The sequence below is a fragment of the Sciurus vulgaris genome (genome assembly GCF_902686455.1).
Source record: "Sciurus vulgaris genome assembly, chromosome: 5".
Classification (NCBI taxonomy): Eukaryota; Metazoa; Chordata; class Mammalia; order Rodentia; family Sciuridae; genus Sciurus; species Sciurus vulgaris.
This window is the reverse complement of record NC_136465.1, coordinates 65,366,362-65,394,241: the sequence shown is the minus strand read 5'-3', so window position 1 is coordinate 65,394,241 and position 27,880 is coordinate 65,366,362. Positions and strand designations below refer to the sequence as shown.

Genomic DNA, 27,880 nt, shown 5'->3' with positions numbered 1-27,880 from the left:
AAAAGGGTTGGGGATTTCATGCAGTGGTAGAACACCCCTCTGTTCCAATCCCAGTACAGGAACAAACAAACAAACACGCAACTCTACTGTTGGGGGATGAGCACAGACACTATGGAGAACAGTCTTCAAAATACTAAAAATAGAACTACCATTTGATCCAGCTATCTACTCCCAGGTATATATCCAGAGGAAACGAAATTAGCACACAAAAGATACATCTAGCTAGATATGTAATCCCAGCAGCTCCAGAGGCTGAGGCAAGAGGATAAGCCAGCTTCAACAACTTAAGTGAAACCCAAACTCAAAATAAAAAAAATAAAAAGGGCTTGGAATGTGGCTCAGTGGTTCAATGCTCCTGAGTTCAATCTGCAGTACAATAAAAAATTATCTATATCTATATATCTATCTACATGCTTATTGCTAGACCATTCACAATACCTACTACATGTAATCAGCCTAGGGTCCCACTGATGGATCAATGGATAAAGAAAAGTGGTATAGACAATGGAATAATGTTCAGTCATAAAAATGAATGATAGCCTATCATTTGCAACAAAATGGATGGAACTGAAGTACATTATGTTAACTGAAATAAATGAGATGAAGAAAGACCTACCACACTCTATCATATGTGGATATTACAAAAAAGTTGATGCAGGTTGTGGTTCAGTGGTAGAGTGCTGCCTGTCATGTGTGAGGCACTGGGTTCGATCCTTAGCACCATATAAAACAAACAAACAAACAAAAAAGCATGGGCTGGAGTTGTAGCTTAGTGGTAGAGCACTTGCCCAGCATATGTGAGGCACTTGGTTTGATCCTCAGCACCACATAAAATAAACAAAATAGGGCTGGGGAGATAGCTCAGTTGGTAGAGAGCTTGCCTCTCAAGCACAAGGCCCTGAGTTCGATCCCCAGCACCGCAAAAAAAAATAATAATAATAATAAAAAAATAAAGGTCCATTGACAACTAAAAAATAAAACAAAAACAAAACAAAAAAGCAAATGTTGACCTGAATGTAAAACAGTGATTACTAGAGGCTGGGAAGGTGGGAGGGAGGGTAGGGAGATTGGATAACCAAAACCAAAACACAGAAGCAATAAGTCTCAGTGTTCCACAGAACAGTGAGGAAACTACAATTCATAAAAACCTGTTATATATTTTATGAATAACTAGAAGAGAGGAGTTCTAAGGTTTCAAACACAAGGAATAAGATAAAAACACAGCTTTCAAACACAAGAATAAGATAAAAACCTCGATTACCCTGATTTGATCAGTACATATTGTAGACATATTAAACTTCATACTTCCCCATACATATGTATACTATGTATTAAACAAACAATTTTCAGAAGACATTTATAGGAAATATCAACTAGCCTGATTGTGTGTGTGGGGGGGGGTACTAGGGATATGACTCAGGGCTATGCACATGCTAGGCAAGCATCCTATCACTGAACTACACCCCCAGTCCAACTACCCTGATTTGATCATTATACATTGTATACTTGTACTGAATTATCACACTGTACCCCATAAATTTGTACAATTAAAACAAAAACAAAAATATATCCATACAATTGAATACACATAAAATCATTGAAAAGAATAAGAGTCTTGTGCATTAGTAATAAGATGTCCAAGAGACTAAACAAAAATTTCTGTAAAATAGTTGCAATAGGGCAATCCTATTTAACAAATAATTTGTCTACAGATGTGTGTTTACACACGATACCAGGTTAAGTCAAATAAAATTTTTATTTTTTAGGACAAAAACAATATTGGCTATTTCACATGGTTCCTACGTGCATAGGAAATAAAAAATAAGCAGGAAAATGGACAACCACCTTGTCCTGGGAAAGAAAGGAAGAGGCCAGGAAGGAGGCCAGTCACAAGAGGGATACTCAGCTTTCAAAACCAGGCATGGACCACTCTACTCTCGGCACTTGCATTTCCTGTCTTGGATGTTCATGCTGGCCGGAGGCTGCACTGGACCTCCCACTGGGGTGTCCAGAGGAGCTGTTCCCATGGCTGGGTATGGTGCTTGTTTGACAGAAAAAGGTTCAGGAGCAAATGATACAAGCATATGTGGACAGATGGAAGGATGCCAGCTCAAGGGCCATCTGTGGGGCAAGAGGAAGACTCAGAATCATTACCAGCATCGAGTCAAAGATTAAACAGAACCTACTCCACAGCAAAGAGGCCACAGAGGCCAAGCCATTTCCCCATTTACTGCCAAGGTAGTGCACCGTGGACTAGAACCCAGGCCTCCACCTCAATGTCTGAGCTCCTTGTCCTGTTCTACCATGCCTTTTGGAGACATCTGCCATGGCAGGGATGCAGTTCAGTGGTATAGCACTTGCCTAGCAAGTATGAGGCCCTGGGTTCCATCCCAGTAGGGGTTCAATCCCTAACACTAAAACACAGAGACTGTGTGGGGGTGCTTAACAGGAACATTGATCAACTTCCTTCCAGATATTAATACCTAAGTCCCCATATCTACATGCAGACTTTCATATCCTGCTACTTTTACACAAATTTTGGTCACTTTCTCAGTTCAGCAAATAGTCTTCTGAGGCTGGGGATATAGCTCAGTAGTAGACAGCATGCACAAGGACCTTGGTTCAATCCCCAGGACCACTAAAACTTCAAAAATATACTAATGTCTACAACTAATACATTGGTTCTCAGCCAGGGATGATTTTGACCCTCAAGAGCCATCTAGCAGTGTCTGGAGGGGTTTTTTTGTTGTTTTTTGGTTTTGTTTTTTTTTTTTTTTTTGGTTTTCAGAACAGTGGGAGGGGACTCCTAGCATCTATCTAGTAGGCAGGGGTCAGGGAAGTTGTGGAATATCCTCCACTACCCAGGGCAGCCTTCCACAACTTATCCAGTCCAAAATGTTAACAGTGCCCCAAACTGAAACCTTGTTCTAGTGTGTGTGTGCGCATGTGCACACGTGTATATCATACACAATAAAATATAATAAACCTCCTACTGTTGTACATTTAAATAATTTGAGTTCCTTATAGATTCTGGAGATTAGTGCTCTATCTGAAGTGTGTGTGGCAAAGACGTTCTTCCACTCTGTAGACTCTCTCTTCACATTGTTGACTATTTCCTTTGCTGAGAAAAAGCTTTTTAGTTTGAATCTATCCCAGTTATTGATTCCTGCTTTTATTTCTTGTGCTTTGGGAATCATGTTAAGGAAGTCTGGTCCTAAGTCGACATGATGGAGATTTGGACCTACTTTTTCTCCTACTAGGTACAGAGTCTCTAGTCTAATTATTAGGTCCTTGATCCATTTTGAGTTGAGTTTTATGCAGGGTGAGAGACATAGGTTTAGTTTCATTTTGCTGCATGTGGATTTCCAGTTTTCCCAGCACCATTTGTTGAAGAGGCTATCTTTTCTCCATTGTATGTTTTTGGCATCTTTGTGTAGTATGAGATAACTACTTATGTGGGTGTATCTCAAAAAATTTATACCAAGAATACAAATAACCCAATCAATAAATGGGCTAAGGAAATGAGCAGACACTTCACAGAAGAAGATCTACAAGCAGTCAACAGATATATGAAAAAGTGTTCAACATCTCTAGTAATAAGAGAAATGCAAATCAAAATTACCCTAAGATTTCATCTCACCCCAATTAGAATGTCTATTATCAAGAATACAAGCAACAATAGGTGTTGGCGAGGATGTGGGGAAAAAGGTACACTTATACACTGCTGGTAGGGTTGCAAATTAGTACAGCCATTCTGGAAAGCAGTATGGAGATTCCTTGAAAAACTTGGAATGGAACCACCATTTGACCCAGCTATCCCACTCCTTGGCCTATACCCAAAGGACTTAAAATCAGCATACTATAGTGATGTAGCCACATCAATGTTCATAGCAGCTCAATTCACAATAACTAGATTGTGGAACCAACCTAAATGCCCTTCGATAGATGAATGGATAAAGAAACTGTGGTAGGGCTGGGGATATAGCTCAGTTGGTAGAGTGCTTGCCACGAAGCACAAGTCCCTGGGTTCAATCCCCAGTACTGCAAAAAAAAAAAAAAAAAAAAAAAAAAAAAACCTGTGGTATATATATACAATGGAATATTACTCAGCCATCAAGAAGAATAAAATTATAGAAGTTGCAGGTAAATGGATGGAGTTGGAGAATATCATGCTAAGTGAAATAAGCCAATCCCCAAAACCAAAGGTCAAATGATATCTCTGATAAGTGGATGATGATACATTGCAAGGCGGTGGTGGGGAGGTAAGGGAAGAATGGAAGATGAAATGTGTTGAGGGAAATGAGGGGTGGGGAGGGAGTGGGGGGGAAGGAAAGATAATAGAATGAGACAAATATCATTATTACATGCACATGTATGATTATCCAAGTGATATGACTACTTTGTGTACAACCAGAGAAATGATAGTTGTACCCCATTTATGTACAATGAATCAAAATTTTAAAAAATAATTTGAGTATTTTCACCATCGAAAAATAGAGCTAAGTCAGCTGTGAGCCAAAGCACACTCCTATGGTCCCGAGTACTTGGAGGCTGAGGCAGGAGAACTGCTTGAGCCCAGGAGGTCCAGGCCAGCCTGGGTCACGTAGAAAGACCCCATCTCAAAAACAAACTAAAAAAATAACTGTGACAAATATCCTGCTGTGGTACTTTCCTATTACATCCAGAATAAAATGTTGCTAGATGTGAAAGTACAATATGCCCTGTGTACAGGTCTCCTGGTAGTCAAGGACTGTGACTGTGGCTCAGCTAGGTGGTAAGGACATAAGGAGCTCCTGCCAGACAAAATCCTGAAAGAATGGGGGTGGGGAGTGCTGCATTCCCTAGGTTGGGTGGGGCTTTAGGAAATATGTAAACTTTCAAAGCAGATGCCCTGCTTCTGGTTTCATTCGTGACTTAAGAAGAAATTCAATGAATCAATTGTCAGCTATGAGTGGAACCAGGAAGATAGGGATAATGATGTCCACCAAAAAACAGGCTTCTGAGTTAACAATAGTTCTATCTCAACCCCCCAACTTCTGCACTAAGTTGCCAGCAAGAAGAAAAATTTAAGTAGCCACCAAGTGTGTCCTCTCCCTTCTGAGAACGAGTGAGAAACTGGCTAGGAAGACAGGAAACAGGAAACAGTAACGTACCACCTTACTTTTGTATATTCTGGTCACCAAGCGTGTTTTCATCCATTATCCCAGTGGTCCCATGCAACATGCAACCTGGGACTGGGAGGCATTTTATGCCTTATTTCTGAGAGTGTTGGGGACTCTGTAGTGCCAGGATAACAAATACAATCATCCCTCATCCTCGAAGATTTGTTCCAGAACCCTCCACACATACCAAAATCTAATATCATATAAAATGACAGTATTTTCATGTAACTTAAACACATTCTCTTATATATTTTAAGTCTCTGGATTCCTTATAATACCTAAATAATAAGTGCTATGTAAATAGTTTTTATACTATTTTATTTAGGGAATGACAAGAAAATGTCTCTGTATTCAATATAGATATGATTTTAAAAAATAAATCCACACTGAATACACAGATGCAGATCCTACAGATACTATTACTGATAATAAGGAGCCCATGTCCATGCTAGGCACATTTGTGTGGTAGTCCCAGCTACTCAGGAAGCTGAGGCAGGAGGATCACTTAAGCCTAGAGGTTTGAGGCCTGGGCAAAATAGCAAGACCCTGTTTCAAAAACAAAACAAAATAAGGAATCAGTACCTACCATTTAACAGTGCCTGAACGCAATGGTTCTAGGCAGGTCTTTGCCTGGGGTGCCCAGCTGCAAAGTCACCCAAGCTGGGGGTGTGGAACAAGTCAACATTCACCTCTGGGCCAGTTTTTCATGAAAGCTAAACAGACAACAGATAGCTCATGTGTCAGGCTCTGTAAATCCTGCCTCAGCCTCCCAAGTAGCTGGAATGATAGGTGTGCACCACTGTGGCTACACAGGACAGAGGTTTTTATGTGTCCCATGCCTGGACAGGGCAGCATCTCCTTGGCTAACATATGGTCAACCTGTCCTCCTGGTCCTAGTCAAAGATGACAGCTGACTTGCAGAATTTCTTACATAACAAATGAATATTAACTGTGTACACCCATCCTCCCCACCTTGGGGTCATTCGAATATGGCACTGGAAGAACACATGAGACAGAAGCCAGGAGAACCCAATTCTGCTTGTCCCCAGGCCCATTACTTAGCCAGCTACGTGTCAATGTGTGCTGCATCCACCAATGGCCAGCATGGACATGTGTCCAAGGTATAGCACTATGGACAGAGGAGGGGAAAAAGGGGGTTAGGGGTGTAGCTCAGTGGTAGAGTGCCTGCCTAGCACGTGTGAGGCACTGGGTTCAATCCTCAGTACCACATAAAATAAAATAAAATACAGAAAAGGTTTATGTACAAAAATACATAATTAAAAATATGACAGAAACCATGAAAAAGGTGTGTTGTACTTTAAGAATACTGTCATTAATTCATCCATCAAATATCTAAAGAGTCCACTATATGCCTATTGCCAGGAAAAGCTTAAACTGCGTGATATAAAATAAGGCATGGAATTTCACCTACATTGGGAATCTGGAGAAGAGAAAGTACCACCTAGATTTGGGGCTGATTGTACCCAAAGAATTAACTAGAAAAAGGAGAGGAAAAGAAAAGGCATCACTAACGCTTTGTTTTCTGTCTCCGTTGTCTTCATCAGAAAAATAATGTGCTGGGTGTGGTGGCACTGCCTGCAATTCCAGCTACTCAAGAGGTAGGAGAATTACAAGTCTGAGGTCAGCCTGGGCAACTTAGCAAGACCCTGTCTCAAGATATAAAAGGTCTGGGGACATACCTTAGTGTTAGAGTGCTTGCCTAGCATGTGCAAGGCCCTGGGTTCAATTCCTAGTACCACTGAAAAAGAGAGGAAAGGGGGGCATGGAGAATGGGCTTGGAGAAGGGGGATTCCTCCCCTCTCCATCTTCTTAAAGGAACACCTGTTGAACATTTTATTTAGCTCATCATTTAATGGGAAAACAATAAAATGTTAAAACTATTCAAAAGATTTAAAGCATCACATGTACAGGCAATGGGGGATCAGAAAAGATTTACAGAGAGATGCAAAACTGGCCAATATCCAAAAGGTAATAATCAATTGCATTCTACTGGGCAAAGTTCATTTGCATTTCTATGGACAAAATTATTAGTCCAGTCATTTGTACTGTCAGTTTTCTATAACTCCACAGTAATAAAATAACTCAAAGGCTATGAAAGGCAAGGAAAACTTAAAGAGGAATGGTAGAACACCCAGCTGCAGGGCTGGGGGTATAACGCAGTGGTGGAGTGGTGCTTAGCATGCTCCAGGCCCTGGGTTTAATCCCCAGCACCAAAAAAATAAAAAATAAAAAAGAAAGAAAAAGAAAAAAATTAAACATTTAAAAAGGTCTGGACTTGTGAGATAGACCTAATTCTTTCCTTCCTTTCTTTCTTGAATGTGTGGGGTGGGAGGTACTAGAGATTGAATCCAGAGGCGTTCTACTGCTAAGCTACATCCCCAGTCCTTCCTATTCATTTATTTGTTTATTTAAAGACAGTCTTAACCAGTTGCAGAGGCTGGTATTAAACTTTTGATCCTCCTGCCTCAGAAGTAGCTGGCATTACAGGTGTTTACCACCTCCCCAGCCGACCTGATAATTTCCACAGGTGCAGCAAAATGTAAACCTCTTACACTTCTTTTGCAAACATAAAGTCATACAGTATAGAACAAATGCTAAGGCCACAAAAGCAACTTCTGCCTTGAAATTTTCATAAGCTACCTCAGACTGGACTTTTTTTTTTGGTGGTATTGGGGACTGAACCAGTCAGTCCCCATGCTAGGTAAGCACTCTACCACTGAGTTACACCCCTATCCCTTTTTATTCTGCCACAGGGTCTCAATAAGTTGCCCAGGCTGGCCTGGAACTTGCACTCTTCCTACCTCAGCCTCCAGAGTAGCTGGGATTATAGCATCCATCTTAGACTGGAATTTTAAAAGCCTCTATTATTTGCTATTCTGAGGGGAGAATACCAGATTTAATAAATTGCACCTTTGGTTTCACCCACAGAATCTGTAAATGTGCTGGAATTTCTGCGTGGAATAAATGAAGACAAACCAAATGAGAAGAACAAAGGCAATTTATTCAGAGCTTGCTATAACACAGAGTCAGCTCCCATCACAAGAGGAGGAGCTGTATGGTTAAAAAAAAGGGAAGGCTTAGGTGTGCGTTGAGTAGAGGTTGTTTGCTGGCACAGGGAAGCTGGAGATAGAAGCTGGGCAGCCCATTGACTGACTAGGAGGCATGTGTGCCTTCCCCTATTTGGTCCCAAGTTGGAGGCAGGGACAAAAATTAGGGAAGCTATTAGTTCTTAATCAAATCCTGGCCACTTGAGGCTGATCGTGATAAAAGTCACTGTTTGGTTTGATGGATTTTACTAAAGACAGCAATCGGGCTTCCCACAAGTTTGCCTTATGCAGCACTTGTGGGTGGTTTATCGTAGATAAGGGTTGACTTTTGAAGACTTTATGTCAGAACTCTTTGTTTTGTTTTTGTTTGTTTGTTTTTGTTTTTTTGAGATAGGGTCTTGTTATGTTGCCCAGGCTGACCTCGAACCCTGGAGCTCAAGTGATCCTCCTGCTTCATCCTCCCGAGTAGCTGGAACTGAAGACATGTGCTACCATATCAGGCTGCAGCTCTATTTTTATATATGGTCTGGTCCTTGTCTGTATATTCAGCCTCTTATCTCTCTTATTCAAGTATCCTAGATATCTTAAATTCCTGGGCCTACCAGGAAGTGACCTTCTTTACTTCCCTATAAGCCAAGGATTAGGCCAGTTTTCCTGGAGGGTGGCTTTGCAGGTATTTGTTTCCAAAAAATCAGCCTCAATTCCTTTAAAAATGGCTTGTCCTGACTGGACATACCAATAATTCCAGTGACTCAGGAGGCTGAATTTAGTAAGATCCTGTCTCAAAATAAGAAAAATAAAAAGGGTTGGGGATGTAGCTCAGAGATAAAACATCCAATAGGTTTAATCCCCAGTACCAAACAAATAAATAAAAATGGCTTGTCATTGCTGATTATATGAGCATTATTCACAAATATGACATTCCAGGTAAGGTTCTGGTTACACTATCAGTTCATCCAATTATATTCAATTATATCCTAGTTTTTTTTTTTTTGTTTTTTTTTTTTTTGTTTTTTTTTTTTTAAGCATGGGCACAGACAGCAGTTCCTTAAGAAAATCATCCAGGGGGCTGGGGAGATAGCTCAGTTGGTAGAGTGCTTGCCTTGTAAGCACAAAACCCTGGGTTCGATTCCCAGCACTCCTTCCCTCCCCGCCCCGAGAAAAAAAAAAAAAAAGAAAAAGAAAATCAGCCAGATATGGAAGTGCACACCTGTAATCCCAGCAGCCTAGGAGATTGAGGCAGGAAGATCTCAAGTTCAAAGCCAGTTATAGCAACTAAGAGAGGCCCTAAGCAACTTAGCAAGACCTTGTTTCAAAAAGGGGGAAAAAAAAGTGCTGGGGATGTGGCTCAGTGGTTAAGCACCCCTGTTCAATCCCTGGTACCAAATAAATAAATAAATAAAATTAAAAAACCCAAAAACATAGAATTACCATCTGATCTAGAGTTATGCTTCTGAGTACATACACAAAAGAATTCAAAGTAGAATCTTGAGCAGAGACAGGCTCATAGCAGCATTATTCACAATAACCAGAAAAAAATCTGAGGATACAGGGTGAAAAAGATAAACCGAGTCTCAAGAGAAGCAACCATGAACCACGGAACGAAGGGAACATCATGAACAGCTGGAATGCAACTACTTTCCCACATCAGGCAGAAAGTAGCATGATGTGAGGGCAAGGTGCCAGCACAAAAAGCTGGCAGGAAGCTATAACTGTGCCCTGACTTCACTTCCACTTCAGCCTCCAGTTACTGTCCTATAAATAGAACCCCAGACCAAGGCATTATTTCTCCCCTTGGAGATGGCCTGCATTCTCCCTTGAATGTGCATGCCTTACTTTCCTAAATAAATCTCTGTGCCTCAGTATCTTAATGTGTGCTGAAATTATTTTTCCTTATATGTGTTAAGGACTCTGTTGTCCTGAAGTGAGTCCCCCCTCTCTGGAACCTCCTCACATCCCTCTCCAGTGAAAAGCAGATAAACAAAATGTAGTGTATCCATACAATGGAATGGAAGGAAACTCTGACCCAGGTTGCAACATGAATAAAGATGTTATGCTAAGTGAAATAAGTCTGTCACAAAAGACAATGTTCTATAATTGTGCTTCTTAGGGGCACCTAAAGTAGTCGAACTCGTGTGGACAGAAAGTAGGGTGGTGGCTGCCAGGGGACTGTGGGCAGGGAAAACAGGGCTTGTTTTTTAATGTTATAGAGTTTCAGTTTAGAAAGATAAAAAGTTCTGGAGATAAAGGTGGTGATAGTCGTACAATGAGATGAATGTACTTAATGCCACTAGAAATGGTTGCAATGATAAATTTTCTATATTACCATGATAAAAACCATAAACTTAATTTTAATCTACTCAGGAGTCTGAGGCAGAATTTTCCTGAGTTTGAGGACAGCCCATGTAACAAAATAAAAAAATAAAAATTTAAAAAGGACAGAGTCTCTCTTTTTTAACATTTAAAAAAATCTTCTTAATTTTTAGTTGTAAATGAACACAATGCTTTTATTTTATTTGTGTGGTGCTGAGGATTGAACCTAGTACCCCACACATGTAAGTCGAGTGCTCTACCACTGAGCCACAACCCCAGCCCAAAAAGGACAGATTCTCTTATTGAACCCATGCAAATAATTATATTGTCAGGAAAAAGAAAAACCTAGAGGAAAGGAAGGTGAGGACAGTGGCAAACAAAATCATTTAAAAACATTTCATTTCATTTCTGTTAACCAAATCAGAGCCTTATTAAATCATTATGGGATACAGACAGTTAAGAAAGACAAATAGTACCCTCATATATCTAGAAAAGAGAAACAAAAATGCCAACAATATTCCAAGAACAAAACAATTTTCCTCATCAGTCCATTTGGTCTTAGCCATATTCTACAGGATTTGGAGTAAGTGGTTTACTTTCAGGAAGTCATATGCTCCCAACCTAAGAAGAGTCCTGGAAATCCTGTCCCAGTGATCAACCACTGGTGTGGTCTGGAAGCTGTCAAGGCAATGTTAGCTCCAAACCGTGGACCTAGAATCTAGTCTTTGAATTATTACTAGTTGTTGAAAACACCTGGTACCATTCTTTCCCACAAGGTTCTTTTTCTGATGTATGAGGACTCACACATATCATCTGCAGATGACAGAGACTTACTATGATTAATTTCTTTCTCTAACCAGTAACAGAAGAATGGAGGAGAGTCAAATTTTGAGAGTATGACAGGTACATAACTATCATAACGAATTTGATCAATGCTTTCCCTAAGAATACAAATATATTGGGCTGGGGTTGTAGCTCAGTAGTACAGCGCTTACTTAACATGTGGGAGGCACTGAGTTTGATCCTCAGCACCACATAAAAAAAATAAATAAAAATAAATAAGCAAAATAAAGGTATTGTGTCCATCTACAACTAAAATATTAACACACACACACACACACACACACACACACACACAAATAAAATGGGACTGAGGGTACAGCTTAGTGGTAGACCTTGCCTAGTATGTGAGAGGCACTAGGTTTGATCCCTATTACTGCAGAAACAAAAAGAGAAAGAGAGAGATACTTTACCACTGAGCTGCACCCCTGGTGCAGTAATTTTCTTTTTATAGTGCAAATTACCAAATATTTGAGATTTTCCAGAGGTACTAATTCATAGTCTTATTTTGCTTTGTTTTTTTGGTACTGGAGAACCCAGGTACTTTACCACTGAGTTATGTCACCAGCCTTTTTTTTTTTTATTTTGAGATAGGGTCACACAAGTTGCTCAGGGCCTTGCCTAGTTGCTGAGGCTGGTCTTGAACTTGAGATCCTCCTGTTTCATTCTCCCAAGCCATCCTGAAAGGGTTGGGATGCAGTGGTACAGCACAAAACAGAAAGAAACAAAAACCTCAAAAAAATTTCTTCAAGGGGCTGGAATTGTGGCTCAGTGGTAGAGGACCTGCCTAGCACGTTGTAAGGCACTGGGTTCAATTCTCAGCACCGCATATAAATAAATAAAGTCCACTCACAACTAAAAAAAAAAAAAATTTTTTTTAAATTTCTTCCAAATTCAGGGTATTATCTTTGGAATGCAAGGTCAAAAGTGTTGCCAGAAGCAACAGGACACTTGAAGTAAGAAAGGATCTTGCATGCCTGAGAGAGGAGACTTGGTTATCCATTAATTCACAAACCTTGTCTGTTTCATAAGTGATGAACCTTTGTTCTTTGTTTTTCCACTTTAAAAAAATATCAAGAACATAACAAAGTCAACATCCTGCCATACAGAATCTCCACTATCCAGGTGAACTGTACAGAAAGTAAAGGATAATCTTTCATTTTGAAGGTGAAGGCATTGAGTAAACTAAAAGAAGCAACCATCAAAGCAAGCAAGCTGTGTCTAAATGATGATTTCTAGCTTTTTTTTTTGTCCATTTATTTATTTATTTACTTATTTATTTATTTATTTATTTATTTATTGTGGTGCTGGGGATTGAACCCAGGGTCTTGTGCATGTGAGGCAAGCACTCTACCAAATGAGCTATATCCCCAGCCCTGTCCCCCTATCTTATGATATACACTGGAAAATCCCTTTAGGAGAGAGGGTAGTCTAGGAGATCCTAGGGTACCTGAGGCCCTTTTCAGAGGATCTATCAGATCAAAAGTATTCTGTAATAAATTGAGTGCAGGGACACTTGTAGTTCCAGCTATTAGGCTGAAGTTTGAGGCTAACTTGGGCAACATAGCAACACCCCATCTCTAAAATAAATAAGTAAATTAAATAAAAAATTCACAAAAATATGAACATTATTTATGTCATTATCTCACAAGGGTATTGTAGAGTTTTCTAGAGGCTGGAAGATAAGGATATTCTAATAGTCTGAGAAGCTAGATGTCTTCTGTTCACCCAAATACTTAAGAAATTTACAAAATAACATGAAACCATGCTGTTCTTATTGAGAAGAAAAAGTAGTAAAGTAGTTATTGTTAAAACTATTTATGTTAACAAGCAATTTCATACATTTCAAATGACAATATGCATTTAAAATTTTTGTTTTAGTTTAACATAGGAAATATCAGTAGATAAAATCCACTTAATTAAAAGGTATTTTGGTTTCTCAGTAATTTTTATGTATAAAAAGAGGTCTGGAAACCAAGAAGTGTGAAGAAATATACTACCCCTTTCTTTGAAAAGTAAAAGCATATCAACATTAATATCCATATTAGTTATAACTAATTATTATAAGTAATAAATAGTTATTTTAATAGTTGTAATGAACTGGGAGGTGACAACTGGAGAGCTATCTGTCACATACAAGCATTTTAGCAGATGCTGATGAACACGTATAACACAACTTTTTATAGCTATACATGTTCCTTTTATGCTTTCTTTTTTCTTCTTTGGTACCTGGAATTGAACCCAGGGTTGCTTAACCACTGAGCCACATCCCAGCCCTTTTTGTGTTTTATTTTGAGACAGAATCTCCCTGAGTTGCTGAGACTGGCTTTGAACTTGTGATCCTCCTGCCTCAGCCTCTCAGTGGCTGGGATTACAGGTACCAGCTCATTTCATTTTCTTTAAGTATAAAGTACATTCATTAATACCAGCCAAAGATAAAAACCTCTTTAGAAATTAAAAAAAGTTTAAAAGCACATGCCTGTAATCCCAGTGACTCAAGAGGCTGAGGCAGAAGGATCACAAGTTCAAGGCCAGCCTCAGCAACTCAGGGAGGCCCTTTCTCAAAATAAAATATATAAAAATGGCTGGGGATGTAACTCAGTGGTAAAGTGCCCTGGGTTCAATCCCTGATGCCAAAACAAACAAACAAACAAACAAACAAACAAAAACCCACAGTCTAAAAGTTATGCCTGATAATCAATGTTTTGGCATTCTGTCTTAGAAATTAAGTAGATATATAATGATAACTCATTAATTAATTAATTCAGTTTTTAAGTTATCTAAAGCTTTACCTTTGAATACTATTAAAATAAAAACATTATCAGGGTTGGGGATGCAGCTTGGTGACAGCATAGTACTTGGCATACATGAGTTCCAGGTTTTGATCCCCAGAACCAAAATAATTAAAGTGAAAGCACTGTCAGAATGATTCAATTTAACTAAATGCAAATTTACAATTTTTATAGTGTTAAACCTTAAGAGTAATGTTAGCGAGGCACAGTGGTGCACACTTGTAATCCCAGCAACTGGGAGGCTAAGGCAGGAGGATCAAAAGTTCAAAGCTACCTTGGCAACTTAGCCAGACTCTAAGGAACTTAGGAAGAACCTGTCTCAAAATAAAAAATAAAAAGGGCTGTGGATGTGGCTCAGTGGTTAAGCACCCCTTGGTTCAATCCCTTGGTACCAAACAAAAAAGAGTAATGTTAAGCTGATTTAAGTAAATCTGTAGAAGTTTAAGGGGGCAGAAAGCAAGTAGAATAAAATGTATATTTGTGTATTGTATTCCCACCACGAGGGGGGGGTGGGGGGGGCGGTCCCAGGGAGGCTGGTAATGTAGCTCAGTGGTAGAGAGCTTGCCTAACATGCATGAGGCCCTGGGTTTGATTCCCAGAACTGCAGAGAGAGAGAGAGAGAGAGAGAGAGAGAGAGAGAGAGAGAGAGAGAGATAACTAAAAAAAAAAAAAAAAAGTCCAATGCATTTAAATTATTAGAATATTTAAATTATTAGAATTGCAATTTTCTTATTTTCTGGAAACAATAGAAATATTTGATTTACACAACAAACAAGCCATTCAGAATAGTGCACCTTTAATTTTAAGACATCTCCCAAACTCCCAATAATTAAAATGTTTTTTCCACATTGACATAATATGAGTTAGAGTCCCTTCTAAATTACAGACACAGCTTCCATCACCAGGTGTACAACTTCAACTCAGATCAAGAATAAACCTAGAAACAGAAACATGCAGGCTCTGATGTCGCATAGGTATTCTTCCCACTAGACAAAATTCTGAAATTGAGCTCAAAAGAGACTAAGGACACAAAGAAAAGGTCCAGCAATCAGATTCTCTGTCATTTCTTTCTCTATTTTCAGATAATAGATCTCTTTCATCTGTCTATAAAGATGAACATATTTAAGACCATAAAATCGAATCCTTACACCAATGGGGAATAATTTATCTGCCATGTATAATCAGAAACCAAGACAAAATACAAATTGGGCAGAGGGCAGGCAGAGAAACTTAGTCAACAAACTTAGAAGTTCTATTATTGCTTGGTATTCACCTCTGGCAGCCAAGAAAAGACCAGGTGGATCCACTGGGTGTGCTTTTCAGTGGATGACCTCCAAAACTGCCGAAAGGAAGTTTAAAATAAACGGCTGAGATTGTAGCATAGTGGTAGAGTGCTTGCCTAGCATGTGTGAAGCCCTGGGTTCGATTCTCAGCACTGCATATAAATAAATAAAAAATAAAGGTCCATGGACAACTAAAATATATATAAATAAATTAATTAAAAAATAAAGGTATTGTTTCCATCTACAACCAAAAAAAAGTGAAACCATGACTTTGATATAAATATAAAATGACAAAATGAACATGTGTCAGAGATTTCATCTAGCTAATTAATTAATAAATGAAGGAACTGGTAGGATGCTTCAACCATTCTAGGATTGCTAGGTGCCTGCCAGTTCTAATACCCACTTCCATGAACATAAAACTAACAGTACAGAGCTGCAAGAAGACTATCTCTGGCCTTTGTTGGGGTGTGGTCTTCAAGCCCTTAGATGCTCACAGACCTAGACTTTTCCTTTCCAGTCTCTAGGACCACAGTTTGCCTTTGGGTATCGACACAGTTTGGTTGGAGGGACTTTTTCTGACATTTTCAACCTAAAAATACACATGAGGTAGGCCACACTTCCAGTCATTCAACCAAAGCGGAATTCACAGGAAAGAAGCAGCTGGCATTTAGAGCAACTCCTTTGTACCTAGGCTAATCTGAGCTCCCAGGCTCTGGAGTCTTTTCTACAGACTGGTGAGATTCCTTAGAAATGCAAATGATCTCTTTCTACTCTGTCCCACTACCCCGCTTGATTTTCAAGGGCATGGGAACCACTTATCTAATCACTCAATGGTTTTCGATTTTGGCTGCAACTGGAACCAGTGGGAAAGCTGTTAAACAGATTCAGCATGATCTTACACACAGAAAAGCCCAAAGAATTTGCTAAAAAACTACTGGGACTATAATATGAGTAAAGCAAAGTGCAGGAAATAAGCATTTTCAGAATCCATTGTATTTCTATTGTATTTTTTTTTTTTTTTTTTTTGTGGTGCTGGGGATTGAACCCAGGGCCTTGTGCTTGCAAGGTAAGCACTCTACCAACTGAGACATCTCCCCAGCCCTCCATTATATTTCTATACACTAACAATAAACAATCCAGAAATTAAGGAAACAATTGCATTTGTGCCAGGTATAGTGGCACTAGCCTGTAATCCCAGGCGATTTGAGAGGCTGAGGCAAGAGGATCACAAGTTCAAGACCAGCCTCAGAAATTTAGCAAAGCCATTAAGCAACTTACAGAGACCTTGTCTCAAAATAAAAAATAAAAAGGGCTGTGGATGTGGCTCAGTGGTAGAGTACTTCCCCAGCCATGTACAAGGCTCTGGGTTCAATCCCTAACACTGAGATACATACATATATACATGCATACATACATATAGCAGCTGAGGGAGGGTACCTTCTTTACCAGGTAACTTGGAACATCCCCTCATGAGGGTCTGTGGCACCACCAGGCCCACATAAGTCAGCCATTCTGGATGTCAAGGGCCTCCAAGACCTAATCTCCTGCTTCCAGGTCCTGTGCTTCTCAAAGGCCTGTGGACACTGAATGGGGCAAGATGGGCCAGCAGGGAGGGAGACAGATGTCCCAGAGGCACTCCAAAATGTCTACATGAGCTTTTGTCCTACTGCCTTGCCCCTAAACTCTTTTTACCTTCTTTTTAGAGCTTAGTCATGGAGGAAAACGGGATATTGCGAGGGCTAAAGTAGAGCACAGAACCTAAGCAGACAGGTGGTTGCTACCCCACTGTGTTTGGTCTAGAGTGGGCAAGGAACAAGGGAGCCTGCTGGCATAGACAGAAGAGCCTGCACTGGGTATCAGTAGTCCTGTCTCCCAAGCTCTGGCAGAAAACTTTCTTTCGCCGACTGTGAAAGGGGTCAATGACTTATATCAGGGTGCAGAAGGGGGAATAGGTCAGACTGCTAGAACATGAAAAGATGCAGCTGGCACAGTCATCTCACAGACATCTCTCACAGTTGTCTCTAGAGATGTTCTCCCACGTGGGCCCCAAATTCAGCTCCCTGGTCAGCCAGGTAAGGATTTTGGAGATGAGAGGTCTCCAAGGTTCCTAGCAGATCAGGGTAGAAAACAAGGCATTATGTAGAGGGTGGACCCTTGGGGGCCAGGTGGTCTCACAGCATGCTAGAAAGGTTCTAGAGAAGTTTCAGTCAAGATATTTCTATCTCCTCAACCATACCAGGGCCTGCCTTGATGGATTCCAGGGTCCCAGATGGTGCTTAGCCTGGCTGTGTTCTCTCTACCTCCTACGCACACATATAAAGGCAGCTGAGTCAGGAAGAAAGGAGATGGTCCTAAATGCAGTGACTCCCCCAGAACTCAAAGCTTAGGGTTCTCCCATTGAACTCCACAGGTGGCCTTCTGTTCCTTATTTCCAAGGAGATGAATGCCCAGTGCAGGAGCCTCTCCAGCCCCCTCTAATGCCAGATCCAACTTATGTTAATAACATATTGGCAGCTGTTATGTTAATAACACATTGGTTGAGCTGAGTGAGGCTGTGGGTGGGGTGTGACTCATTCACCCAGCTGGCCTGTGTGCTGAACTGAGGCACTCAGATATTTTGAGATATCTATGTTCACAGGATCAGAGTTCCTCAGCCAGTAGGTCACTCTCGCAGACATTTTCCTGGGAAGGATACATGCCTACCACCTCATCTTCATGCCAAAGCCACCAAATAATTCTCTTCCTGGCTCTGGAGTCCCTGTTCCTATCCAGTATTCCTGCTGCCCTCAAATCTTAATGGATCTTCAGTCCACCCACTCTGACCTCATCTGGCTCTCCCTATAGAAACAGCTGAACCCCAGAGAAGCCCACTGAGTTTGTCTACATCTTAAGAGGCTCAGGCCGGGCTGGGGAGATAGCTCAGCTGGTAGAGTGCTTGCCTCACAAGCACAAGGCCCTGAGTTCGATCCCCAGTACGGCCCAAAAAAAAAAGAGAGGCTCAGGCCTTTCCAGCCCAGAGCAGAATCTCTGAAGTTGAATGGGTCCTATTTGGCTTGAACTTGCATGTGATCTCACTTTCCTTATGTGCAAAAGGGAACACCTCTCGCCTTGTGGGGACCAAATAGAAAAACAGGAAGGTACCCAAATGCCAGTTGAAGGTCTTCCCCTTCTCTTTGACTCTGGGGGATGGAGAACCAAGCCAGGAGCTCTTGGGACATGTCCTGTGCCTAGGGCTGCATTCACCTCAATGTTCACCTCAATGCTTATCCAGACACAAGCATGTACGGGGAATGCACATTACCATTAATGGTAACAACTGCAGAACTTCACAGAATTAACATAAGAATTAAAATGAAATACAGAATTAACATAAGAATTAAAATGAAATCCCAACCTATGATTTTTCCACTTTCTAATGGTTGGTATACCCCTACAACTATTACACTTTTCACTTTCTGTACAATATTCAATAAATTACATGAGATAGTCAATACTTTTTTTTTTTATAAAACAGGCTTTGTGTTAGGTGATCTTGCCCAACAGTGGGCTAACATGAGTGTTCAGAGCACATGTAAGGTTGACAAGGCTAAGCTAGGATGTTTGGTAGGTAGGTGCATTAAATGTCTTTACAACTTAAAACATTTTCCAATTTAAGATGGAGTAACAACGATTTGGGGAGTCTTTTTTTTTTTTTTTTTTTTTTTGGTGGTACTGGGGATTGAATCCAGAACTACCATTGGGCTAGTCCTTTTTATTTTCTATTTGGAGACTCAGTAAGTTGTCCAGGCTTACCTCAAACTTGCGTCCTCCTGTCTTAGCCTCCTGAGTCATTGGGATTACAGGTGAGCATCATCAGCCAGGCATGATCCAGGAGGTTGAGGTTGCCTTGAATGTGATAAGGAGGCAACTCCAAGAATCCAAGAAACCAAGTGGAGGAGATGGTGATGCTTTTGAAAGAGGGAGCCCCATGGATTTCGTTCTTTTTGTCCCATTGAACTCCCCTTTTCCTCTCATAAAAGTTGTTCATGCCCCTAAGCCCTGCTGAAGATGGAGATTTGAGACAGAATAGATTACCTCTACCTTTCTTTCTGCTAGCTTTGAATAAATCCATTTTAAACCTGTTTTCTTCCAGCAACTTCTGTCTCCAGAGCTTTAGTGGAGTTGATGTGGGTTTAGTGGGACATAGCCCCATTGTAAGATGAGGAGTATCTGTATACAGGTATGCAAATTAAACCAAATATGGATACAGAGATGCCTAATAACAAAAATACAAGAACATTATTGCAGCCAGGTATTACCAGTAGCATGCCTGTATTGCCTGTGACATGGGAAACTGAGGCAGGAGGACTACAAGTTCAAAGCCAGTCTCAGCAACTTAAGTGAGGCCCTAATCAACTTAGCAAGAACCCATAAAAAAAAAAAAAAAAAGAAAAAAAAAAGAAAAGAAAAAGGTTAAGTGATAGTGTCTCTGGGTTCAATCCTCAGTACCACACACACAAAAGAACATTATTGCTGGCCTGTAACTAGGGCTTAAGACTCTTCACTTTTGCCTGCATATGTTCAATGGGTAACTAGTAACTAAAAATAGGATTAAAAACGTGGTAACTCTGCCTCCATTTTGCATCTGTCTCCTCTGCTCTGAGTCACCTTGGATTCCAGGAATAGGTCTGATTAATAAACATCTTCTGATGAGTAGAACTCCTTCCCTCCCCTTTCCAATAAGAAACAGCAACTTTCTTATTGCTGACAAGACCCTCACTGATCAATGTGGATATAATGGACCAGACCACAGCTGACCAAGATTATAAGAGAAACTTAAAGAGGCAATGATTTTTTACTTAGACCTGAAGATGCTCAATGGGTAACTAAAAGTAGGGTTAAGTTGGCATCTCTGCCTTCATTTTTTATCTGTCTCCTTTATCACCTTCAACTTTGTGATCTGCTCAGCTCCGCATATCGGCAAGATAATCATTTAAGGAATGTTCACCTAAAAACTGGTAATAGAACTAAAGCTACCTAACCTATCTCATCTCCCTTAAAGACTGAGGCAAGATTTGTGGAAATATCCTGTTTTAGAACCTTGGAGCGGTACCTAGAATCTCCAGTCATTTCCCTACACCTTGCAGGAACAGCAGAGCTTTGCCGGCAAGTTACCCTATAATGAAACTGCCCTCTCCTAAGCAGGAACAATTGTCTCATGGGCACCAAACTGTCTCCTTCCAGGATAACCTGATAAACATACTGAGCAGCAAATGGAGATGGCCTCTTCAGGTGACCAGGATGTCTTTTGAGCCACCTCACAGAAACAGAAATGAGATAATGATCAACCAGACCATAGTTTGACCAAGGCTGCTTGATTATATATAACTCGTGTCCTTGCCCCAATTCTTCCTCTGTCTAAGCCTAAAGCATCAGGAAGCATGTCATTTTGCCTTCCCAATGTGGTCATTTTGATTGAAGTTTCTTTCTTGCTTTTTATCATTACCTTTTCTGTTTGGCTTTTGGACTTTAAAACCCCTGGAGTCAGGTCTCTCCCCTAGGACTCTGGTAGTAAGATTAACCCTCTTTGTTAGTTTTGTGAATCCTCTAACTATGCAAACCCCCAATCCTTGCCTTTTTTTTTCTTTTTCTGTTCCTGGGGATAGAACCCAGGGGTGCCTTACAACTGAGCTATACCCCTAGCACTTTTTATTTGTTATTTTGAGACAGGGTCTTACAACATTTGCCCGTGCTGGCCTAGAACACGTGATTCTCTTGCTTTAGCTTACTGACTCACTGGGATTATAGGCATGAGCCACCATGCCTGGCCCTCACTCTGCTTTCTATAAAACCACAAAGTAATTGCCATCCCCTCAAAGGCAAGGCTAAGGATGTGGGTCCTCTGATCTTCCCGGTGCACCTACACTGATTCGAGTTCCTTTCCTCTTTTCAACATTATTTTTGTTTGGTTTGTGGGGCGGGTGGCCAGACCTGATTTGTTGGGACCCATCTCCTTACTCCAGTAGCAGCCTCAAATAAAAGTTCATGGCCAAGGGTCCATATCAGACAAGTTGGACTGTCCCTGCCCGTCTACCTACACATCGCATTTGGAACTCCAAAGGTCAGCCTACCCCCACTCCACCCACCCCGGACACAGCACTGATTTCCTTCCTCTGAAGAAAGAGGACTGGTAAGCAAATAAGGAAGGAACCCAAACCTAAGGTAGATGGCAATCTGCTCTGCTGGTCACCAGCACAACCATCAGCATGGATGATCCCATTCATCCAGCAGGCTGGGGGAATCCCATGCAGATGTAGAAGTTCAGCCAGGAAGTTCTACAGAAAGCTCCATGGTGGCTGCCCCACTTCTGTGCCTACCACTCCTGGGCCACAACTGCCACGAAAATCACCCCACCCCTTTCACTAAGGCAGAATGTCTTTCCAGTTACTCTGCATACCTGAGAGCAACCAACACCCTCTTTAAGTCTGGACTATGATCCAGGTGGTCTTTTCTCTTTCAAAACTCCTCCTCCCTGCAGAAGTCTATGATCCCAGTTACTCTGGAGGGGAGGCAGGAGGATTGCAAGTTCAAGGCAAGTCTGGGCAATTTATTGAGACCCTCTCAACTAAAAAATTTAAAAGGGCTAAAAGGGCTAGGATGTAGCTCAGTGATAAAGCAGCCCAGTTTCAATCCCTAGTACAGAACAAACGAACAACAAAACAACAACAAAAAACTTGCTTCCTCCCAAGCTCACAAAATTTAAGAATGTCCCTTTGTATTACTGATAGGGGAGGGTAATTTAAACAAAACACTTCTTTCTTCCTTTTCTTTCTTTCTCCTTGTCCTTTATTTCTGCAGTCTTAAGGGTGGAACGAGGGCCTCAGGCATGCCAGGCATGCTAGTGCTCTACCACTGAGACACACCCCAGCTCTTTCACTTCTTATTTGGTGGTGTCTTTTACAGAAAAGATCATGGGCACAACACCCATAAAGCCAACCAGGAATTCAATTTTCAAGGCAGCAGCACTTCCAGAAATGATTGCTTAAGATTCATTTACCTTTTATTTAAAACATTACAATTTAGCCCAACAGAGGCAGATAGAGAAGAGACAAAAGAGGGGGGCAAAGACTGAGTTGCAGGTAGAGGATTTTGGGAATCTGCCAGGGTGGTTCTTGGGTAAAAATTCCACCAAGGGGGTCCTCTCTTATGCACATCACCTAGCTGCCTCCGAGGGGCTAGCAAGGGAAGAGTCCACAAAAAGGCCTTGGTGGCTGGGGCAGGTCAGTGGTAGAGGACTTTCCTAGCATGCGCCAGGCTATGGGTTGATCTCCAGCAAAAAAAGAAAGGCTACAGGTTATGGTCATTTTCTCTGCCCTCACTCCTGAACGTCTAACAGGCATGAAGGTGATCAGGTAGGTGGGTTGCATTTAAATAGTGGAACAGAGAGAAGCCTCTGAGGTTGGCATTTATTACTGGGGCCCTGGAGTCTGAATTCTTCAGTTGTGGCCCTGGAAAAATTACCTAACCCCTCTTTGTCTACATTTCCCCATCTGAAGAATGGTGATGCTATATAATTTCTGATTATTATAAAACTCATATAAATTAACAGATACACATATGTAGCAGGTGAGGTGGTAGTTGCTTATAGTGCTAGTCACTCAGGAGGCTGAGGCAGTAGGATCACCTAAGCTCAGGAGTTCAAGATTAACCAGGGCAACGTAGAGACCTCAAAACAAAAACAAAACCCCACAAATATATCCTCTGTGTATGAGGCACTCTGTATGTTATGGTTGGTTACATCCCCAATCCTTTCAGCCTCAATTAGCTATCTTCATTAGACCTGTCAGTGGCTTTAAACAAGGATACATGTGGCCTCTGAAAGTAACCAGCCAGATGGGGCAGCCAAGGCGCTGTTAATCATGGAGACCAGATGGGGTGAGCAGGGTCAGACATACCAGCTGGTCTCAGGGGCACTGCAGGACTGTGCTGTCCTTCATAGCTGCAGCCTGGCCAGAGATGCTGCCACAGAATGTGCTTCTAGTAGTAGCCACTGCTCTACTGCCCGACTCCTTGCCGATTGAGCCAACACCCTTGGTATTGTAATGGTGGTCCACTTTATGCTTTGAAAATAACCCTTGCTGCTCTGCCACTGCAACTGATTTTTAAAACGGACATGTTTCTTGGGGCTGGGGATATAGCTCAGTTGGTAGAGTACCACAAAACAAACAAACAAACAAAAAAGGACATGTTTCTCTTCCTCTCTTCACCTCCCTAATCTCAGGGGAAACAGGATTACCTTTCTTCCCCATCCTACGCAGAATTATTTGTCCCTGAATACACACCCACTATAGGAATGAAGTAATCCAGACTTTGGGGATGGTACCAGAAGATCTCAGAAATGACTGCCTCCCAAATTAACAAGTGAATTCAACTCCAGACAGAGGACACTGTAGGCCTTTGAGTCACCTCTTTAAAAGCCCCCTGTTCCTGCTGATATGCAGAATCACAGCCTCTGGGACAGGAGTTCCCTGTGTTTCTCCTTTGCTAGCAAAGCAATAAACCCTGTTTTTCCTTTTTCTCAAAACCATATCGTCATGATTGGATTGGCATCAGGGACAAGGACAGAGTGTTTGACAAGTTTTACCACCAAGACTTAGTCCCTGAGCAAGATGGCTGCTTGGCTTTGAAAACTGATGGTTACAGTCTCCTGTTTGGTCTCCAACCCCTCCACCTTGCTAGAAAGAGGACAATAGGGAATATCACCTGATGCCTTTGACAAGGTCAAGAATGCTGGCTTCATCATTAAACCTCCATCCCCCTCCCTCAGTCCTCTACATTCCTTCTGAGTCCAGGGGTCTGGGTATGGCTGGGTCTCCTGGCAAGGCCCACTTGTATCATTTGCAAATAAGTGGAACTTATAGCTCCTCCTCAGGAATTCTGTGCACTGTGCTGATTCTTGTTTTCTCTTTCTGGAAAGCTCCTATTCATCTTTCAGAACCCCCAACAGTCTGGCCTTCTCTGCCAGTCCTATCCAACTGCAGATCAATTACAGGAACATGTCCCTGAATTTTCTTCTTAGCACTAACCATCACCATAACTGCATCCTTATGTTATCATAATAGCTAGTCTTAGATCTCCATTCATGAGACAGCACTTTGTTCCTCAGGAACCCAAGCCCAAGTGAGATGCCTGGTATTTTGTTTGTTTGTTTGTATGTTTTAAGATTTTGCAACATGTTATTTTATAACTTAAAAAAAATTTTTTTAGTTGTAGCTGGACACAATACCTTTATTTATTTATTTTTATGTGACACTGAGGATCTAACCCAGTGCCTCACATGTACTAGCCAAGTGCTCTACCACTGAGCCACAAACCCAGCCAGAGATGTTTTTTAACCTCACCTATGAAGTGCTGACCCTGCTCCCGTTCACTCATTGGACAGGAGGGTCAGAAGAAGCAAGGACACACTAGGCTACATGGAAGGCTTGGCATGTATCCTTCTCCCAGCAAGGTCCACCTCACTAGAGTTTGGGGCTCACTCCTGCTCCTATTTATCCCTGGCTCTCAGACCATATTCTCTTCCAGATGCATTCATGGTTGACTCCCAGGGGATGTCAGGTTATCCTCAGGGTCTGCCCCAAGATGGCAAAGCCCCATTCAAGGAAGCCCTCCCCATCTCAGAGCCTGCCAAGTGCCCTGAACTGGTGGAGATGGAATGTGGAAAAACCACATCCTTTTTGCAGCTTCCACCAGCTCCCTTCCATAGCAGGTCAGCTGAGTCACTGGCTTTGAAGGAACAGAGATATCCTAGAAGATCAGTCAAGTCTAGCTATGGGATAAGTCAGGGAGCTCTGAGATGGATCCCCAGGTCTGCCAGATGAAGGCCAATCCCATCCTAGAAGGCCCAGTCCACACGCAAAGTAACAGAGCCCTTCCCTGTGTTCCTCAGACCATTCCCTCACTGCCACCTCTGGTCCCATCCTGACACTAGCACCAGCTGCATATTCATAATTGTTGAATAAGTGAATGAATGAATGAATGAATGAACGAACGGACGAACTAACAAACCCTTGCTAACTCAGCTACTGCGTGGCTGAGAGCTTCAGGACTCTCTTGGATCTCCAAGCGGCCCTGTTGGCTGCCACTCTGGTCACATTTGCAGAGCTGTGGAATTCTGAAGTCTGAGGCATCAAGTATAGGGTGAGTGCCCTGGGCTGGAATTCAAGATCTACATCTGAGATGAAGTTCCAGACCTGCCGCAGAACTTGTGTGTGACCAGCACCTGTCCCTTCATGTCAGCTTTCTCATATCTGGAGGTGGCCGTGGATTCCCAGTGGAGGTATCTGATGTCTCGCCCCTCCCTGCGCTCCCAAGCACCTGCAGGTGAGAGGTGCAGCCCCCTGCATCCCGCCTGCGACGCCAAAGTCCACATGAAGAGAAGGCAACAAAACCTGTGCCTGCCGCTCAAAAGGAGGGCCTCCGGGCCACGGAAGAGAACTACGGGGTTCCGCTCCCTCGTCCCGGGCCCCTGCTGCGGGGCGGGCACTGTAGATCGGGAAGCGCTCAGCCGTGTGCGGACCGCCCACGGAGGGGCTGGGCAGAAGTGAGGTTGGCTGCGGGGCTGACCCACGTCGGGGCAGGAGGCTCTCACCCGACGCCAGGCGCACGCAGGGCGGCAGGGTGCTCCGGGTGGTACTTTAAGGCTCGCGCCTCCCCAGCCTTCCTCTGGTCCCGCCCCAAGGCGCAGGCAGACCGGGACCAACCCGGGGACCGCGCGTGGAGTGTCCCAACCTGGGCTCGGCGCAGATCCCTTAGAGGGCTCCGGACCCGGGAACCCAGGACCCGGATGCTCAAGAGCCAAGGCGTACTCACCACCCAGACGCCGCGCGGTAAGCCAGGCGCAGGGCTCGTCCGTACCAAGGCAAAGTCCCCGAGGAGCACGGAGACAGCTAGGACACCTCCCGGATGACCAGCTTCCGTTCCTCGCGCCCACACTCGGCGCCCCGCCTCCGACCGCGCCGCCCCGCCCCGACGCGCCTCCAGCCTGCCTCTGGGGAAATTGAATGCAGGCCTGGCTGGGAGTGAGCGAGAAAGGGGAATCCCGGAGCCGGTTGGGGAGGTCCCCAAATCCGGGGCTTTATCCCGCGACAAGGGCTGCCAGGTACCTGATTCTGGCCCTGCACAAAAACTGGTAGCAGTGAAAATGACGTTGGCTTCACTCATCTCATGCCAGGGTTGGCATTTTCAGACTTGTTATCGCTGTCACATTTGACCACTTACTCCCGCGATGCCAGGACAATTCCTAATGCCTCTGATGAGGAACTGCTTTCGGTATCCTCCCAGGTTATTTTGGGACAGCTTCTGGAGAGGCAGTTCTCGATCCTCAAGGACCCTGAGAGAGTGGAAAAGACAAGATGCAAAGCCATGTGGGGTGAAGACAATCTCCACTTGCCAGTTCCCTTGTCCAGATAGGCCCCACTACTGGGGCAGTACTGTGGCGTGGCACACCCCAAAGAACAACTACGTGTAAAGCCAACAAAAGAGAAACAGAAACAGAAAAATGAGTTTCTGAAAAGGTTGAGGAAGCAAATAGGACCAAGAAAGTTGCTATAACAGAATGGAGGAATAGAAACCAAATTTGGGGGGGGGGGGTGAAAAGAAATAGAACCCCCCCAAAATCACATGGTTACAGAATACCACAGGGATAATAAAATCACAAAGATTTTCTTCTTCGCCTTTGTGTTTTTCAACTTTTCTGAAAATTATTGTGCACTAATTTCACAAGGAATAAAATCTTATAGTAAGAATTATGTAAATAATTTGTTAAATTTAGGCAGCATTATCTATACTTCAAATTGATTTCTTTATCATAATTGCATATCCACATAAAGAATAAATAACAATACTTTAAATGGGGTTATATCTGAGGTTCCTGGAAGTCAAAGCAAAAGAGAGATTAATTTTACAATTCCACAAAGAAAGGATGAAGCACAGTTTTCACACTGAGTCCAACTTTATTGCTTAACTTTATGAAAGATGTTTTGTTTTTTTTTTTTTGTTGTTGTTGTTGTTGTTTTTTCCGGAACCCAGGGCCTCACACAGGCTAGACAAATGCTCTGCCACTGAGCCACATCCTTATCCCTTTTTATCACTCAACTTTAAATGAAGCTTCTGGTTTTCGTGTGCAGTTTAAGTTGACTGAAGTGTCAAAGAGACAGTCTAGGAATGTTGAATGAAAGCAGGTTTACTCAAATACATTTATTTCCTCTCCAAGTGACTGGTGTGAAGAGGACAATCCTCAGTAGGATGTCTGAGCTCACAAAACGAATGATCTCATCAGTGATACCAGCTCAACACTGTCCCCACAAAAGAAGAAAGGTGCAGTGACAGGCACCTTTGTACTGCACCTAGTATGAACACACACACCTGAGCTAAAAGTG

General features: G+C 42.3%; 1 protein-coding gene across 2 annotated transcripts in view; it reads right to left on the bottom strand.

Annotated features, from left to right (window-relative positions):
• Positions 1-27,071, bottom strand: part of BID (BH3 interacting domain death agonist) — a 36,746-nt gene extending 9,675 nt beyond the window's left edge. Inside the window, exon 1 of one of the 2 annotated variants that reach the window (XM_079140271.1) lies at positions 26,313-27,071. The gene's annotated coding sequence lies outside the window, so the exon portion shown is untranslated. The remainder of the gene's footprint in view (positions 1-26,312) is intronic. The other variant, XM_079140272.1, reaches the window with a different exon arrangement.
• Positions 27,072-27,880: the final 809 nt, after the last annotated feature.